The sequence below is a fragment of the Schistocerca piceifrons genome, chromosome 5 (assembly GCF_021461385.2).
Source record: "Schistocerca piceifrons isolate TAMUIC-IGC-003096 chromosome 5, iqSchPice1.1, whole genome shotgun sequence".
Taxonomy (NCBI): domain Eukaryota; kingdom Metazoa; phylum Arthropoda; class Insecta; order Orthoptera; family Acrididae; genus Schistocerca; species Schistocerca piceifrons.
In genome coordinates this window covers 654007419-654026982 of record NC_060142.1, presented here as the reverse complement: position 1 = coordinate 654026982, position 19564 = coordinate 654007419, and positions in this window count along the sequence as shown.

Below are 19564 nucleotides of genomic sequence, written 5' to 3'. Positions count from 1 at the left end.
TAAAAGATTTCAAGTCCTCAAACTCGGCATCAGGTGCGTGTGTCTTTGTGTCAACATCATAAGTGTCTGTATTACTGAAACCTTGTTTTCGACATCGGCAATACTCATCATTCACTGCCGAATAAGATTTAATCTGAGTAAATATAGGCTCGCATGTTTCACTGAGATAGTTTACTTGTGTTTGGATATCTGTCACATCTTTATGTTGTAATGAAAGTTCTGAAAATTTCGCGTTGACGTCTGACATTTGTCCAGTCAGTCTATTGTTTATCTCCTCAATATGGCTACACAAAGTGTCGTTTAACGTTTTAAGTGCAGCTAAATCTGATTTAATTTCATCATGTCATGTTTTCATCTCCTCTCGACCTTTTGGTCGACATGACGTCAGACAGCAAAATTGGTTTGGAACAAGATTTAGGCATATTACTGGTGGACGGTCTATTCTCCAAATCTGCGTCACCAGAATGGTCAATAATATGTCTCGTTAGTACGCGATTCAACCGTAACGTCACTTTCATTATTTACTGGTATGTCAGTATCGCATTGCGTCTGTGTTTGCAGTCTCTGGTTCTCCATCTTTGCTAATTGTTTTCTGATCAGTACCATGCCACATGTAATGTACGACACAATAAAAATTTAAACTCGTATGTGTAATCAGAATAAATGTAAAAGTTGATCTCGCTGTGCAACAACGTCTGAACAAGAAAATAACTGTCGTAAGTAATGGTGGAATTTTGAACACTAATGGCTGCACGCCATATTACAACGCACATAACTAAAGTCGGCCATATAGTGAACTGATAAAACTGAACTGTTGCACTAAATAAAAATGAAAATAATTTTGGAAACCGCAATGTAGCTTAAAATCACTGCTACAGAAACGGGAAATAGCGATAGATCTACCAAGCAAGCTACGTTAATACAAAGCTCTTCGGCAAGATTGCTGAGGCAAAGATGCGGTGCCATACCTTGTATCCGCGGCTGCAGCGTAATTTCAGGTGCCGACATACAAATCGTCTTACTTAAACGTATTCCAGTTGTCTCTTATCCAGTTTGCTGTGTCCAATAAACATGTAACAAAAAGAAGACAATATAGTAGATATAACGCTGCGTCCAGACACGAAGTCGCCTATTTAATTATTTTAAATTTTAGCTCGTTCGTTCCTGGATCGAAACAATACCATGAATTATATTAATGAATATTAAATAGAGATCATTTAAGCTTGCGGATTGGTAAAATATATTTCATACAAACTTTCGGTACTTGAGAATGGTTTTTTCTGTTAAAGATCCGTTAAAGTATGTTTTATCCGTGTTTCCTCTCTCTCTGTTTAAAATCAGACTTCGTGATAAGACACCACCAGAAGACGACGCTGGATCTAGCTGGACGACCTTTTGCTTAGAGGTACGGAACCTTTTGCCATGCCAAGTCACCCAGCAACCTTACAACGACTAAAGGTACAAAATGAAACATACATAGGTCAGTAATAACAGTACATTCTGAAATAAAAACACAATTTAAATTATGACTCCTACATTATGAAATTACGATTTCCGTTTGATTGCAACACGTGAATCGATCAATAAAATAATGTAGTATTAATGGCGGTGTGGAAAAATGCGTCCGATCTGGACAAGACCTAGAAAACAAAGGGTGCCTCTTCTTTCGCCAATAATATGACGATCAAAAATATTCAAATGCTTCCAGCTGCTGCGTAAAATATTTATTCAGCCATGGACTATATCTATGGCTCAAATTATTTCTTTATTTCATTATTTATAATTACGTTTTCTACTAATGAAAGCTCAGCATGCAAATGTACTTTTCAATCACGACTCTTAAAATGTCACTCATGATTAATAGAACAACTGCAGAATCTCGACAAAGAGATGTACAGCATGAATATAGACGAAACATTGCATTAAGAGAATGCTAACGCTGTCACTCTGTCCAAGTTAGTACACAAAATACAAATGAAATACGCCGCGCGGAGTGGCCGCGCTGTTTGATGCGCCTTGTCACGGATTGCGCTGCCCCTCCCGTCAGAGGTTCGAATCCTGTGTTGTTCTTAGCCTAAGTTAGTTTGAGTAGTGTCTAAGTATAGGGACCGATGACCTGAGCAGTTTGGTCCCTTAGGAATTCACACATTTTTGATCATTTCGAGCAAATGAACTACATTATTATGCAACGATTGACAAAAATATCAGAATACTGCTTAACGATCATTAGAAGATTACATTTGGGTAAACTGAAATATATGGCTTAATTGTTCGTTCTCGAGCCACTCGCCTTGAGTGTGGCACACACACACATTGTGGTAACCTGGGTTGTCTTTGGGTTGGAACTGGTTCCAAAAGGTGCTTGGCGGAATGGCTAACAGTGATCACTTTACAGTGTCTTCACCCTGCAGCAGGAAGGGGATCCCATTTGATTCAGTGCCTGTCTTTTCTTTTAGATCCAACCGCTTTCGAATAGAATTTTTCCGCACAGTTACTGCTCCCTCAACATGAAGCAACAACCCAGTGCTTACACTGTTCGTCTAAGGCACATACGCCACACGTACTACAATTCTTCTCGTTTACGCTTCACGGTAATCAACACACCAAAACGAAAATACGTTTTTGTATATAGTGGCATACTGCAACTCTCTAGAATTTCGACATTTCTGACAGCTAACAGTTGACGCAGTCGTTGAATATTATAATCCATGAAATTGCCACTACTCCAACCATACTTATATTGTTGCAAACACCTTTACCAGCAGTCTCACCGCCCAACTTCTGACAAGTGTGACTTTACGTCTACCACGTCCATCTTATGAGACAACATAGCGGAGTACTCATGAACTGTAGAACCAACATGACCTCATGACGCCCTACACACGAGCCATCTTGTTCACCTCCATTTGGAGGTGTGGGCACGCACATCCAAATAATGCCGTCTATGAGTCGTTGGGCTTACTCCCCACCTCGTTTCCGTAAGTAGTCAGGCTACAGCCGCCTTCGACCAGGTGTTACTCACACGAGCGCCTGGGTGCACTGACCCAGGGACAGGCGCCGAGGGAAACCCGCACACAGGCATCCGCTCAGCTGGCCACTGGCGCACCCCACCAACCCCTCGACCACTTTACCTCTCCGTCCGCGTCTGAGGACTCACTCCACCAGCCAACAATCCCCTGGTCACCCTTCGATACATGCATGCCTGTATGTCACTTGTAACACTCGTATAGTCGGGAACTGTCCGTCCCCGGTAGCCGAATGGTCAGCGTGACGGGTTGTCAGTTCTCTGGGCCTGGGTTCGATTCCCGGCTTGGTTGGGAAATTTTCTCCGCCCAGGGACTGGGTGTTGTGCTGTCCTCATCATCATCCTATCATCCTCATCGACTGCAGGTCGCCGAAGTGGCGTCAAATTGAAAGACCGACACCCCGCGAATGGTCTGCCAGACGGGGAGCCCTAGCCATACGATTAAAAAAGTCCGGATTTAGCATAAATCCAACTATTTCTCTCCCACACAGTCACACTCTCCTCTGTTTTCAAATCTTCTACTAGGCTCTTCGTTCAATACAATAATTTGAAGAATAGTTATTTGATAGTCATTTGTTTCCTAGAAGCATCGTACATTTAACTGACAAAAGTGACATCATGTATGATAAACCTTCCTAAATCATACGACGTGTACAAAAAGAAAAAAAAAACCCTTAGTGTCTGTAACTAACAAACCTTTACATATGTATTTATCCTTCACATTGCCGGACGGGGTTGCCGAGCGGTTCTGGGCGCTACAGTCTGGAACCGCGCGACCGTTACGGTCGCAGGTTCGAATCCTCCCTCGGGCATGGATATGTGTGATGTCCTTAGGTTAGTTAGGTTTAAGTAGTTCTAAGTTCTAGGGGACTGATGACCTTAGAAGTTAAGTCCCATAGTGCTCAGAGCCATTTGAACCATTTTGAATCCTTCACATTACTCAATTCAACTAACAACACTACATGAAACCAAGTGCCTTACATCTGAAAACGTCCGTCATTGTTACTTTAGAAAACGTAGGTCCCATTAATCACTACAAAAGTAAGAGAGAAGCCTATAGTAAATGTACCACACTGGCGTGCAAATCCTCCGAAATTAAAACGTTCACAAAAGGAGGTCCGTTTTTCAGTCAGTTACAAGCTACGCAAGTCCCAAAATGACCAATCGTATTTTGTTTATTGGTTCTTATGTACAAAGGCAGACTTATTAACGTATATATTATGAGATCTTAAAACGAATGCTTTCTTTGCAAAAAAAATCTCCAGTTTACCTGGGTTAAATTATTCCTTTTGCTTGGCTCAAACTCTGGAAATTATGTTTTACTTTTGCACCAATGTAAAGTTCAAGAATGCGTCACACCGCTCGTGAGCAGGTCACAGAGTAATAAGATAGTAATTCACGATCACATGTGTCATAAATGTTCTTAAACAACATGGAGAAATACTGCTGAGATGTGTACGAACTATATCGAATGTCTTATATGGTTATATCCACTTAGGATTCCATATAAATGCCGGAGAACACAATAATACGACTAAACACCTAGCATCAGGACACTTTTATTACCTTGACCGCCAAATTACAGACAACCTTCCTCACCAAAACACTATCCATAAGCCAGCTTCCAGCGTAATATTTTAATCTCCTCACTACCATTCTGCATAAACCTCCTACAGACAGCCATGGTTACAAGTGGACACTGGGGCCAGAAAGTCATACAGCTTTCGATGTTCACCGTAGTTTCCCGCATCTCACTTGCATCTGTATAACATTTATTCACACTCAACATCTCACACATACCATCTGACTTGGATTGCCTGCTGATAACGAAACACACATTCTTAATCATAACACATCTTCTGTAAATTACACAAAGGTCATACAAACATCATTTCACAGACCATGTAACTCTAAATTACGGCTTCACGGTGTCCTTATTAATTAATGTACTTAAGAAGAAATCACATGTTTATCTTCTTTTCTATTAGACGTGTAGTCTCTACAGTCCTTCCTCTTTCCTCTAAACGCTAATTCGCTTGATCATCATTTATTCCTTACATCAACAGTGGCTGCAGTGCACTCGAACCTCTCGGAAACATACCATCCTAAAGCGTCCCCTGTTATCAGGGTTCCCGCTACCCGACTCATCAGTCAACCCTTAGTGTTTCCGTGACACGACTACAGCCATCCCTCAGAGCAACAAAAAAAACCTTCATTGTCATCATACTTCCGTTGGTATAACTATAATGACTAAAAAAAAAACACACAAAAAATATTCCTGCGCTCCCTTTGCGTGACCAAGTCATTATTCCCTTCAACAGACTCTTTTAATCATCTGCCAATCATTCTCAGGTGCCCCACTGTACATCACAGACATTTCATAAGATCCAGCCAATACATTCGTCTATATCTCTTGACACAAAATCCAACACAATGCTATGGGAGTTCAGCATTTCATTCTTCAAAATACTCCTAGAACGTGCAAAAGGTTCGCTCTTGCTCTGCGATTTTTTGCTCTATGAAAGATTTCTCATTTTAGATGTTGTGCACTCCGCGTGATTTATTACCGCTAATTGTTTCAACATCAACCACATTTACGTGTACCTCTCTGCGCACGGAAAATATCTACACACACACACACACTGAAAACTTTGCTAGCAAAAAATTTATGCCTCTCAGATAACCGTATGCCCTTGATTAAAATTGTATCACCTTCCTTTAAGACCAGATCACATACTCTATCCTTCTTTCTCCTTTGCCTACTCAGTGCTTCTTTCTTAAATTGCCTTAGTGTCAGACTGACGTCCCTCAACAGTGTTGTTTCTCACTAAGTAGAAAGTCTTCTAATTTCATAACTCTGTTCTGGCTAGAGGTGCTGCATTCTGTAAGACTGCTATCGGAATACTTTGTGGTGGCTCCATGTCGCATTTCATTGATCACATTTTGAAAGCCTTGTGAAAACAAGTACCAACTACGGTGATGTCGGTTGTAGTAAAAGCAACATAACTTTCCCGTTTCCATAATCACACGTTCAACTTGATTCGAGGGTGGGTGAACAGGCAGATTCCATATCTCCAGATTTCCGAAAAGCATTTAGCAGGTTGCCGCACTGAAGACTATCAACGAAGGTACGAGCACATGAAATAGGCTCCCAAACATGTGAGTGGCTTGAAGACTTCGTAAGTAACAGAACCCAGTAAGTTGTCCTCAACGGCAAGTGTTAATCAGAAACAAGGGTATCATCAGGAGTGCCGCATGGAAGTGTAATAGGACCACTATTACTTTCTATGTACGTAAATGATCTGGCGGGCGGGTTGTGCTGCAGTCTGCAGATGTTTGCTGATGATGCCATAGTGTACCATAATGGTTCAAATGGCTCTAAGCACTATGGGACTTAACATCTGAGGTCATCAGTCCCCTAGACTTAGAACTACTTAAACCTTACTAACCTAGGGACATCACACACATCCATGCCAGAGCAGGATTGGAACCTGCGACCGTAGCAGCAGCGCGGTTCCGGACTGGAGGGCCTAGAAACGCTCGGCCATAGCTGCCGGCCCATGATGTACGGGTAGATGTCGAAGGCGAGTAACTGTCAGTGGATACAAGATGACTTAGGCTAAATATGTTGTTGTTGTGATGAATGGCAACTAGATCTAAACATAGAAAAAAGTAAGTTGAAGCGCATGACTAGAATAAACAAACATCTAATGTTCTGATACAGCATTAGTAGTTTCCTGCATGACACAGTCACGTCGTTTCAATATCTCTGCATAACACAGCAAAGCGGTATGAAATGTAACGAGTGTTTGAGGCCTATGGTAGGGAAAACGAATGATCAGTTTTAGTTTACTGAGAGAATCACACGTTCAGTCCCGTTCGAGCAAACAAGTGCAGATATCTGGCCATCCTGTCAGCCAGGTAATAGATGTCCAAAGAAAATTATAGCGGGCCTGTCTCACTTCCTTTGGGCAGTCCTGACGATACCTTTGTCACTGATGCCGTCAAGTAGTATATATGACGCTACTTTGAACTGTCCTTGACCACTGCACGAGTGTTTGGGATCGGAACCCGGCCGGTTTAAAAAAAGATGTCGGAGTATTTCACAGGTGGGTGCTAGGCTTATTCCCGGTGCGTTCAAACAACACGCAAGTATCACGGACGTGCTTCGCGAACTCAAACGGGAATAGCTGTAGAGAAGGACGTATTCTTCGAGGAACCCTGTTGGGGAAATTTAGAGAACTGGCCTTTGAAGCTGACTGCAGGATGATTCTATCGCCAGCAACATAATTCCCTGTAAGGACCACGGAGATGGTATAGGAGAAATTAGGACTCATACAGAAGTATATAGACAGTTATTTTTCCCTCGCTCTATTTGCGAGTGGGGGAGGAAATAGGGGAGAAAGTGTCACGGACATGATGCAGTAACTTGGGTGGACATTATTAAAACAAAGGCATTTCTCGCTGCGGAAGGATTTTCTCATGAAATTTCCACTACCAACTTTCTTCTCTGAATGCGGAAATATTTTGTTGATCCCAACCTACATTGGAAGAAACAATCATCATAGTAAAATAAGGGAAATCAGAGCTCGCACGGAAAGCTGTAGGTGTTCGTTTTATCTGCGTGCTGTTCGAGAGTGGAATAATACAGAATTATTCTGTCGTACACTTAAGTCTGACTTGCGGAGTATCCATCTACCCACAACTAGTAGATGAATGGGAATGACTAGTAGTGGTGAGGGTACACATTTGACTTACGCTAAGCACGATTGGTTTCTGTGACCTAACGTCGGCCGGCCGCTGTGGCTGAGCGGTTCAAGGAGCTTCAGTCCGGAACCGCGCTGCTGCTACGGTCGCAGGTTCGAATCCTGCCTCGGGCATGGATGTGTGTGATGTCCTTAAGCTAGTTAGGTTTAAGTATTTCTAAGTCTAGGGGACTGATGACCTCAAATGTTAAGTCCCATAGTGCTTAGAGCCATTTGAAACATTTGAACCTAACACCGAGCTGCTTTGGCTCTTGGTCAGTTCCGTGTTGCCACTAGTTGGATAAGTATGTTCCTGAACAGCCCAAGTAGTCGTTCTGTGGGGATGAAAACCGACGAACATTTCTCGGCATTGCGCTGTCTTGTGAGCGGGGCTGGAACTGATGATGTCATTTGTCTGAGAAACACGACGCTCGAGTTCCAACACTGCCTGGGTTTACCTGTGCTGCTTAGTCTGTGGATATAAGAACACAGAAGAACAGCGAACGAGTGTGGATCTGTTTGATTACTTCTTGTTTGGTTCTGCGACGTGCTTATGCTCCGTGGTTATTCGTAACCACTTCCAAGGGAGGTGCACCAGTACCAGCTTCCTGGGTTCTTTTACTGACACATACAGGGTGTTTCAAAAATGACCGGTATATTTGAAACGGCAATAAAAACTAAACGAGCAGCGATAGAAATACACCGTTTGTTGCAATATGCTTGGGACAACTGTACCTTTTCAGGCGGACAAACTTTCGAAATTACAGTAGTTACAATTTTCAACAACAGATGGCGCTGCAAGTGATGTGAAAGATATAGAAGACAACGCAGTCTGTGGGTGCGCCATTCTGTACGTCGTCTTTCTGCTGTAAGCATGTGCTGTTCACAACGTGCAAGTGTGCTGTAGACAACATGGTTTATTCCTTAGAACAGAGGATTTTTCTGGTGTTGGAATTCCACCGCCTAGAACACAGTGTTGTTGCAACAAGACGAAGTTTTCAACGGAGGTTTAATGTAACCAAAGGACCGAAAAGCGATACAATAAAGGATCTGTTTGAAAAATTTCAAAGGACTGGGAACGTGACGGATGAACGTGCTGGAAAGGTAGGGCGACCGCGTACGGCAACCACAGAGGACAACGCGCAGCTAGTGCAGCAGGTGATCCAACAGCAGCCTCGGGTTTCCGTTCGCCGTGTTGCAGCTGCGGTCCACGTATCGTCTCATGCGCCAGAGTTTACACCTCTATCCATACAAATTCAAACGCGGCAACCCCTCAGCGCCACTACCATTGCTGCACGAGAGACATTCGCTAACGATATAGTGCACAGGATTGATGACGGCGATATGCATGTGGGCAGCATTTGGTTTACTGACGAAGCTTATTTTTACCTGGACGGCTTCGTCAATAAACAGAACTGGCGCAAATGGGGAACCGAAAAGCCCCATGTTGCAGTCCCATCGTCCATGCATCCTCAAAAAGTACTGGTCTGGGCCGCCATTTCTTCCAAAGGAATCATTGGCCCATTTTTCAGATCCGAAACGATTACTGCATCACGCTATCTGGACATTCTTCGTGAATTTGTGGCGGTACAAACTGCCTTAGACGACACTGCGAGCACCTCGTGGTTTATGCAAGATGGTGCCCGGCCACATCGCACGGCCGGCGTCTTTAATTTCCTGAATGAATATTTCGATGATCGTGTGATTGCTTTGGGCTATCCGAAACATACAGGAGGCGGCGTGGATTGGCCTCCCTATTCGCTAGACATGAATCCCTGTGACTTCTTTCTGTGGGGACACTTGAAAAACCAGGTGTACCGCCACAATCCAGAAACAATTGAACAGCTGAAGCAGTACATCTCATCTACATGTGAAGTCATTCCGCCAGACACGTTGTCAAAGGTTTCGGGTAATTTCATTCAGAGACTACGCCATATTATTGCTACGCATGGTGGATATGTGGAAAATATCGTACTATAGAGTTTCCCAGACCGCAGCGCCATCTGTTGTTGAAAATTGTAACTAATGTAATTTCGAAAGTTTGTCTGCCTGAAAATGTACTGTTGTCCCAAGCATATTGCAACAAACAGTGTATTTCTATCGCTGCTCGTTTAGTTTTTATTGCCATTTCAAATATACCGGTCATTTTTGAAACACCCTGTAACTGCACCACTTGCGTTTTGGCGTTTGTGTGTTCAAAACGTGTCTGCCTCTTGTGTATATTTACATGTGCTGGACGAGGTGAGGTGAGTGCTTTGGGCTATAACTCATTTGACCCTTCCGTACTCTGTTGCTCATTTGTTTAAATATTGTAAAATTGATAACTCATTTTTAGTGCAAATTTTAATTGCCCGATATTTGACATGGGATAGCGATATGCACATGTACAGACTGTGGAGCTGTGTTTGCTCAGGTGATTCATGTGAAAAGGATTCTTGATTCAATAATTTACCAACAGCCGTATGTATTGTAGAAGTTTCTTTCATGAACTTATTATTTGCTACCAGTTTCGGCATTACATTGGTGCCATCTTCAGGCTCCACACGCCATAGTCCGTAACCTCCCCCTCACTTATCGACCTTAGTGACAGTGAAAAATTAAACCGCGTGCAACTAATGGAAATTTGGGAAAAGCAATCGTCACCGAAGTTAATTTGTCGGTAAAGAGGGAGGAAAGCGTTACATCTAAATGAAAGGAAAAATGCAAATGAAATTGGTGGAAATTAATTTTGAGAAAAGAGTAAAATTAATAAAGAAAGTAAATGTGTGGTCGCTACGTTAACAATGAATTGGCCTTAATTAGATATTTGAGATCTGGGGAAAATTACGGTCGCCAGTCCTATGGACAACTACTATAATAACTGAAAATGAAAGATTAGTGCACATATAATTAGCACTAAACGCATGGCAACTGAAGGTTGACACGTGCTGTGTGAAAATTAAATGTTTGTCAGAAGTAATAAATTTCGCTACACTCTGACTTAATTTAGCAAAAGAATTAATAAAACCGGGAAATTGAAAGTTAATTTAGTGACTGAAATTAATAGTGAGATTTGTTTCTGAAGCACTACGAAATTCAGTAAAATAAAGTTAGTCTTGGGCTACCTCAACAATCATTTCAAAAGCTACTTGAATCTACGCAATTTAGAAGTAAGAGATTTAACTTTGAACTTGAATTAAATTATTCTGAACAACTAACAATCGTAAAATTCAGTACGTACCAAGCTGAGCTGCAGTCACAGGTAAGCTAAAATATGGTAACAAAACTCGCACTCTTAATTTGTGCTTGTGTAATCTAAATATTGTAGCCAGCTATGAATACTTTAATTGAACTTTGAAATTAAATCAGTGAAACGGAATGATATTTCTTTAATGCTGGCGTTTGAATTTCATCGACACTTGGGTTCATTCCGGAAAAGGAACGGACCCTGCTTGGTAACGCAATTGGGACAATGAGCAACAAAATTTCATGCTACATTGCTGTAATTTTGTGAGGCAAATGGAGCAATTTTAACAGCTGAGGTCTGCCATACAGTTCTAAAGCTTTACGTGCTTCCAGTCTTCCTTGCTTGTTGATTGAAGGTTTGAAGTCGTCGATCGAGGAGGTGGCGACAATCACTCATTGTCGGCCGTAGCTGTTGCAGAAGCTGGATGTTGGCGCGCCTTCTTCTCGACAGTGTCACCAGGCGAAACGGGCTCTTGATGTGCAGCAGCTAATGCTTCCCCTGCGCGACACCGTGTCAGAAACTATCATAGCAAGTCGAGCGCAATTGCATGCTGCCAAACCCTGAAAGCGCGGCAACTCGCGGGAGCGTCACTCGACACACCTGCTCCACCGCCCTACTCCAGCCAGACTCCCTCTGCCCGCGCTGTATGCGGCAGAGTTAACACTACCAAAGATCGTAAACACTTTGGTTCTCCACACGACCTATCGATGTAGTCGTTCGATAGCATAGCTTTACCTAGGCCAGACCCAGCGTAAAGATACAAATAATATTTACAAAACAAACCACTTATACATCGACATAAATGCATAAACAGTAAAACAATTACAATATATAAAGACACAGAAATATCATATCTTCAGGTAACAAATAAGGAAAAAACTTATACTACAATAGATGGAAATAGGAGGATAAGCATTTCTGGCGCTACAAGTCGTATATCGCTATACACGGAAGGAGCCATAAAACTGGATACGTGAATCAAATTGTTATGCAACAGGTCATGGTGTCCAGGCGACACAGTCGCCTTCCGTGTATAGCGAATTACGACTATGAATTTGGGGCCTAAAGATGGCATCAACATAATGCCGAAATTGGTAGCATATAAGAAGTTCATAAGATAAATTTCTGCAATACATACGGTTGTTGGTAAATAATTGCATCAAGAAATACACTCCTGGAAATTGAAATAAGAACACCGTGAATTCATTGTCCCAGGAAGGGGAAACTTTATTGACACATTCCTGGGGTCAGATACATCACATGATCACACTGACAGAACCACAGGCACATAGACACAGGCAACAGAGCATGCACAATTTCGGCACTAGTACAATGTATGTCCACCTTTCGCAGCAATGCAGGCTGCTATTCTCCCATGGAGACGATCGTAGAGATGCTGGATGTAGTCCTGTGGAACGGCTTGCCATACCATTTCCACCTGGCGCCTCAGTTGGACCAGCGTTCGTGCTGGACGTGCAGACCGCGTGAGACGACGCTTCATCCAGTCACAAACATGCTCAATGGGGGACAGATCCGGAGATCTTGCTGGCCAGGGTAGTTGACTTACACCTTCTAGAGCACGTTGGGTGGCACGGGATAGATGCGGACGTGCATTGTCCTGTTGGAACAGCAAGTTCCCTTGCCGGTCTAGGAATGGTAGAACGATGGGTTCGATGACGGTTTGGATGTACCGTGCACTATTCAGTGTCCCGTCGACGATCACCAGTGGGGTACGGCCAGTGTAGGAGATCGCTCCCCACACCATGATGCCGGGTGTTGGCCCTGTGTGCCTCGGTCGTATGCAGACCTGATTGTAGCGCTCACCTGCACGGCGCCAAACACGCATACGACCATCATTGGCACCAAGGCAGAAGCGACTCTCATCGCTGAAGACGACACGTCTCCATTCGTCCCTCCATTCACGCCTGTCGCGACACCACTGGAGGCGGGCTGCACGATGTTGGGGCGTGAGCGGAAGACGGCCTAACGGTGTGCGGGACCGTAGCCAAGCTTCATGGAGACGGTTGCGAATGGTCCTCGCCGATACCCTAGGAGCAACAGTGTCCCTAATTTGCTGGGAAGTGGCGGTGCGGTCCCCTACGGCACTGCGTAGGGTCCTACGGTCTTGGCGTGCATCCGTGCGTCGCTGCGGTCCGGTCCCAGGTCGACGGGCACGTGCACCTTCCGCCGACCACTGGCGACAACATCGATGTACTGTGGAAACCTCACGCCCCACGTGTTGAGCAATTCGGCGGTACGTCCACCCGGCCTCCCCCATGCCCACTATACGCCCTCGCTCAAAGTCCGTCAACTGCACATACGGTTCACGTCCACGCTGTCGCGGCATGCTACCAGTGTTAAAGACTGCGATGGAGCTCCGTATGCCACGGCAAACTGGCTGACACTGACGGCGGCGGTGCACAAATGCTGCGCAGCTAGCGCCATTCGACGGCCAACACCGCGGTTCCTGGTCTGTCCGCTGTGCCGTGCGTGTGATCATTGCTTGTACAGCCCTCTCGCAGTGTCCGGAGCAAGTATGGTGGGTCTGACACACCGGTGTCAATGTGTTCTTTTTTCCATTTCCAGGAGTGTATATGCCAGCCGTTGTCCTATGGTCCATAATGTACCAACGAAGAATTGAAAAGGATTCCGACATGATTATGGCATACAATCATCAGTGCTAACACACAATCAACACTGCGTGAAATAACGGCAGAAACCAAATTGGGACGTACGACAAAGTTATCCGTTAGGACATTGTGGTGAAATGGGGCCTTAATGGGCTATGGCAGCAGACGACCGACGCGAGTGCCTTTGCTAACAGCTAGACAATACTTGAAGCGCTTCTCCAGGACTCGCGACCACGTCAGTAGGACCCTAGACGACTGGAAAAGTGTGGCAGGATCAGATGACTCCCGATTTCAGTTGGTAAGAGCTGATGATAGGTTTCGAGTGTTGTGAGGACCCAACGAAGCCATGCACTGAAGTCGTCAACAAGGCACTGTGCAGTCTGGTAGTGGCTCCATAATAGTGTGGGCCGTGTTTAAAATGGTTCAAATGGCTCTGAGCACTATGGGACTCAACTGCTGAGGTCATTAGTCCCCTAGAACTTAGAACTAGTTAAACCTAACTAACCTAAAGACATCACAAACATCCATGCCCGAGGCAGGATTCGAACCTGCGACCGTAGCTGTCTTGCGGTTCCAGACTGCAGCGCCTTTAACCGCACGGCCACTTCGGCCGGCTGGGCCGTGTTTACATGAAACGGAATGGATCCTCTATTCCAATTTGCAGCCATTCATGGACTTCATATTCTCAAACAACGATGGAATTTTAATGGATGACAATGCGCCGTGACACCAGACCACTATTCATCGCACGTGGCGAGAAGAACATTCTGGACGATTCAAGACAATGATATGTCATCCAGATCGCCCGACATTAATCCCATTCAACATTTGTGAAACTTAATCTAGAGGTGAGTAGGTGCACGAAATCCTGCACCGGTAGCACTTTCGCAATTATGGACGGTTAAAGAGGCAGAATAGCTCAGTATTTCTTCCGGTTTACTTCCAACGCGTTGTGGAGTCCATGGCACCTCGAGCTGCTGCATATGCTGGGCAAAAAGATATGTGGTACGATGCTCGGCGGTGTCCCATGTCTTTTGTCACGTCAGTGTGCTCCGCTCACTTGTTCTTATAGTCATTGGTTACTACGGCTCACTGATTGATCTGGGTAGGTTCGTAAACTTACATGAACGCTAATTCTCATCATTATGTCTAACGTAAATTTTCCTCTCTCCTTTAGTATTGATTGGCTAACTACAACCAAGTAAATTTCACCTTTACATACCTCCTGCAGTTAGGTTATAAATATCTTACAGTTTTTAAATTGATACTCATTTGATTAAACACTGTTTAAATTGAAAAGTCTTTTACTAAATTCACCAGCAAGCATCATCTGTCATTCAATTATTCAAAAAGATTCTTTGAGCTGTAAGAGTCTTTCACCCTGCTGTCGTAAGCAAGCGTTTTGTAACAATAACTAAAGTGGAATCTCTGAACTTCTATGGTAATTAATTTTAACTGCGATTTTAAAATAAATGGCTTTTCTTGTGCAGTTATTAAGTTCTACTTCCCGGCACCTGACCGCTCCCAGCTCTCTGCTAATTGCCCCATTTCGAGTGGTACAGGGTACCTCCAGCCACGCACCGTACGGTGGCTTGCGAAATACGTACGTTGATATGCAGAGGTGGATACCAGTTTGCTGGTTTTGCCGCAGGGTCCGGCTTACCGGTGCCGAATATTCCTGGATCGCTGGGAGTGGCGGTTGCCTCTGCCAGTCTGCGTATAGCCAACCTCGATACAAAGTAAATGCATTTAAACAACTTACGTTTTTCAAGTTAAAACAGCTTAGGAAAGAATCACTGTGAATACAAACACACAGGTATGTCATTGTACTTTCACGTCTTAGGATTACATCCTTCCTGGAGTTCTTATTGGGATATTACACTGAAGAACCAAAGAAACTGGTGCACCTCCATAATATCGTGTAGGGCCCCACGACCACGCAGAAGTTCCGCAACACGATGTGGCAATGAGTCGAGTAATGTCTGAAGTAGTATTGGAGGGAATTGACACCATGAATCCTGCAGGTCTTGTGAGTGGCAGGGGTTGCTATTCTGTCATTCTGTGCAACGGATTAATCTGAGATGTACCCTTTACCCTGTGGCTCCTGCATGATGCAATTTCCACCCCCACACTACTACAGAAGTCTGTCTAGACGCCCCTAACGTTCTAAAGAGAAATGCCTGAAAAACTTTCAGCAATAAATATCTTCTGGAGTCGTCTGATGTAAGGAAATGACACAAAAATTCACAAAATTTCTTACGTAACTAGTGGGATACTTGGGTACTAAAGTAGTGATAGTTAGTGTAAGAAAAACATGAAACTAACGAAAATTATTATTTATTTTGCAAAAATTCTGAGAAATCACAATGGGACTTTTAGTTATGAATTAAACAAGTTATATCCCGGTTCTTTTTGGAATGTGAAGTTACCTCTCAAGGATATGATTCGCTAATAAAAATTTATATACGAAGTTTAAGATTGTCACTGACTTGGCAGAATGGCTCAGAGCCATGCATACTCAACTTGAATAATTATCTTTTAGAATGTTGCTAGGTATGGTCGAGGCTATTGCGTGTGAAATTCAGTGAAGTGTACTGTTGTGGAGGAAATATGGGGCTCGCAATAGCTGTAGCGCGCAATACTGTAAGCTGTGATGACTGCTGTATGCACCGCTCGCTGCTGACAAATAAGATAACTCTCATTCTATCTGTATGGACCTTCGCCAATCAAACTCTCCCTATGCCTTGATGAAGTCAAGGACTCCTATTCGCCCCTAGTCTAACTATTATCGTGGTACACCGGTCAGATAACCAGTCCACCGCAATGCCACTCAAAAATTCACTCGCAGGGGCTTAACTACAGCTCTGTCCGTTTACACCACACAGTAAGTGTCACGGCCAACACAGTGAACAACGCTTAACTGCAAGGACTCAATATTGAGTCGCACTTCAATTCACTCTCGACAGAGATGCTCTCCCAGTGAAGTACTGAGGAGAGACTTGTTTCTTGCTCTTTGAGTACATGTACCCGAGCACACGCTCTCGTTATGCGTTCTCGCTCCAAGAGCGACAGCGGAACAGCCCGTCTCCATGCCAGATGTGAAGGGGTATATCTTTCAGTCTCTTCCATTACTCCTTCATCTAAGGCGTCAGAAATATCGTCTGCCAATCAGCATTGCTCTTCTAAAACTGGTGAATGACGTTTCGTTTAAGGTGACCAATATGGAAATTTGTAGCATCGGCATATGGCGATTGCTGTCTCCCTGTGAAAATCTCTGAAACTGTGTGCTGTGTGTAAAGAATGTGTACACTGGCTGCTTCCACACAATGTAGCGGAATTTGCTTTTAAGCCGAACACGGGGTCGTTCCTCCTTTCCCTTGGGCAAACGCTGTCTGCTCCGCGGGTGGTCACTGGCCGACATAGGTAGGCTGAGTCGTCCTCTGAAGGGACCAGCGTCCCATTGTGCGGTTTGCATCTCTGGAACTAAAAGCAAGCCCCTGTGACCATCGTGTCTTGACTGTGTGTGTGTACGCCAGCCTCGAGTATTTCAACCATGGTGCACTTACTTGTTATTTATTAGTTATTTGCATCTTATTTACATGAATTCATACCACACTGACTTTATTTTATCGAGTTTGGGTTCAAATGAAGCGTCTTGATACGCAGAATATAATTGTAAGGGCGGAATATGTAAGCAATGAATGTCAGGAGGCCACGATGTCTTACAGCCTGTCCATAAATCCGTAGGAGTATGAGGGCATGTAGATCTCTTCTGAACAGCATCCCAAATATGCCCAGTAATGCTCATGTGTGGTGAGTTTGGCGGCCCACAGAAGTGTTTAAGCTCAGAATAGTGTTCCTGTAGCCACTCTGTAGAAATTCTAGACGTTTGGGATGTCGTTTTTCCCTGCTAGAGAGTCTGTCGGAATGCACAAAGGACATGATGGATGCAGGTGATCAGACATGATGTTTACGTATGTGACACCAGTCAGAGTCGTTTCTAGACATTTCAGGGTCCCATACCACTCCTACTGCTCACGCCCCACACCATTACAGAGCGTCCACCAGCTTGAACAGTCCTTTGCTAACATGCAGGGTCCATGGATTCACGAGGTACTCTCCATACCCCTACACGTCCGTATGCTCGATAGAATTTGAAACGAGGCTCGTCCGACCAGACAACATGTTTCCTGTCATCAACAGTCCAATGACTGTGTTCACGGGTAAAGGTGAGGCGTAAGGCTTTGTGTCGTATAGTCATCAAAGGTACACAAGTGAACCTTTGGCTCCAATAGCCCTTGTCGATGGTGTTTCGTTGAATGTTTCACACGCTGACACTTGTTGATGGCCTAGCATGATTCTCTTCAGTCATCGTTGGTCTCGTTCTTTCAGGATCTTCTTCCGGCCAAAGCGATGCTAAGATCTGATGTTTCATCAGATTCCTGATATTCACCGTACACTTGTGAAATACACGTACAGGAAATCCCCACTCCATCCCTACCTCGGAGATGAGGCGTGCCATCGTTCGAGCGCCGACTATAACACTACTTTCAAACTCACTTAAATCTTGATAACCTGCCATTGTAGCAGCACTAACCGATCTAACAACTGCGCCAGACACTTGCTGTCATACAGTATTTACGTGTTACCGACCGTAGCGCCGTATTCTGCCTGTTCACATATCTCTGTATGTGAATACACATGCCCTTACCGGTCTCTTTGGCACGTACGTGTAGAAGCGTATAAGGAAGGTGAGGTGTCGCTTTGTATTCATATCAGGGTTTCTCATAGCTGTAGTGCAATGTGGAAAAAGTCAGTTTACTTGACATGTATATATGACCAGTATTAATATTAGTGAACATATTATTATTTTTAATTCTACTCATGGAGATACAATTTTTTCGTTGGTTTTTACTAGCTACCAGAGTTTATCTAAAATTTCGTCCATTAAATAGAAGGAGATTTGCAGGAGAAATGATTTTAAATTAGAGTTAAAACTTTCTTTGCTACCTGCCACACATTTCCTGTTACCGGCCAAATGATCAATAAAGTATGTTCCTGCATACTGAACTCCTATCTGAGTCACTGAGATATTTAGCAATTGTAATAAAGTAATGGGTAGTAATGTTGAAAACCAAAGTAATAACTTTCTTTTTCTGCGTGTGTTGATTGTGTTCAGTAACTGTCAGCTGCGCAGTTGATCCGGGCCGCTTATGATCTGATTTTTAGAAAGCAATTTGGCGGAAGGTTTCAGTCTTTCAGATGTTACAATATGACATCTTCGCTAGATAAAGACTGAATTCTTTTTCGTTATTCATCTTAGTTAATGGGGTGCTCGCAATGAAGTAAAGCATTGCACGATATTTTAAGATTTTTGCAGACGTAAGAACAATTTCCGTGGGCTTTGAACATAGCTCGTTTTAGGTCACTGACTGCTGTGTATAAAAGGTATCTAACATGTCGAGACTGTATTTAAAACGGAAAACAGAGTGAATTATTTTACCTTCCCAGATATTGGTGTTTATGTCTACCGGAGAATTACACGAGTTGTCGGCGTCGCACTTGAGCGCACATGCTGACCGCTATGAGGTACACGTAATCAGATTTTATGGAACCCACTTGGCGAAAGAATTTGATTCGTTCACGTCTTACAGCATGGTATATTTTCTCGAGAAACGATAGAATTTTTTTCGTTATTTGTCCCATGCGATGAAGTAAAGCATTACAAGTATTTTAAGATTTTGGCAGAGGTAAAACCAAATTGCACGGGCTTTGGGTAGACTGCTCCATCGCCCCATCTACAGAACAGGCTCTGCTAACGGTATATTACGCCTTCCACATCGCTGTCAACGGGTTCTATACAACGCTGGTGACTACTGTGAATGACAGTAACAGGTGGAAACATGTAACTGTTTTGTGTCGGCTGTGAATAAATATT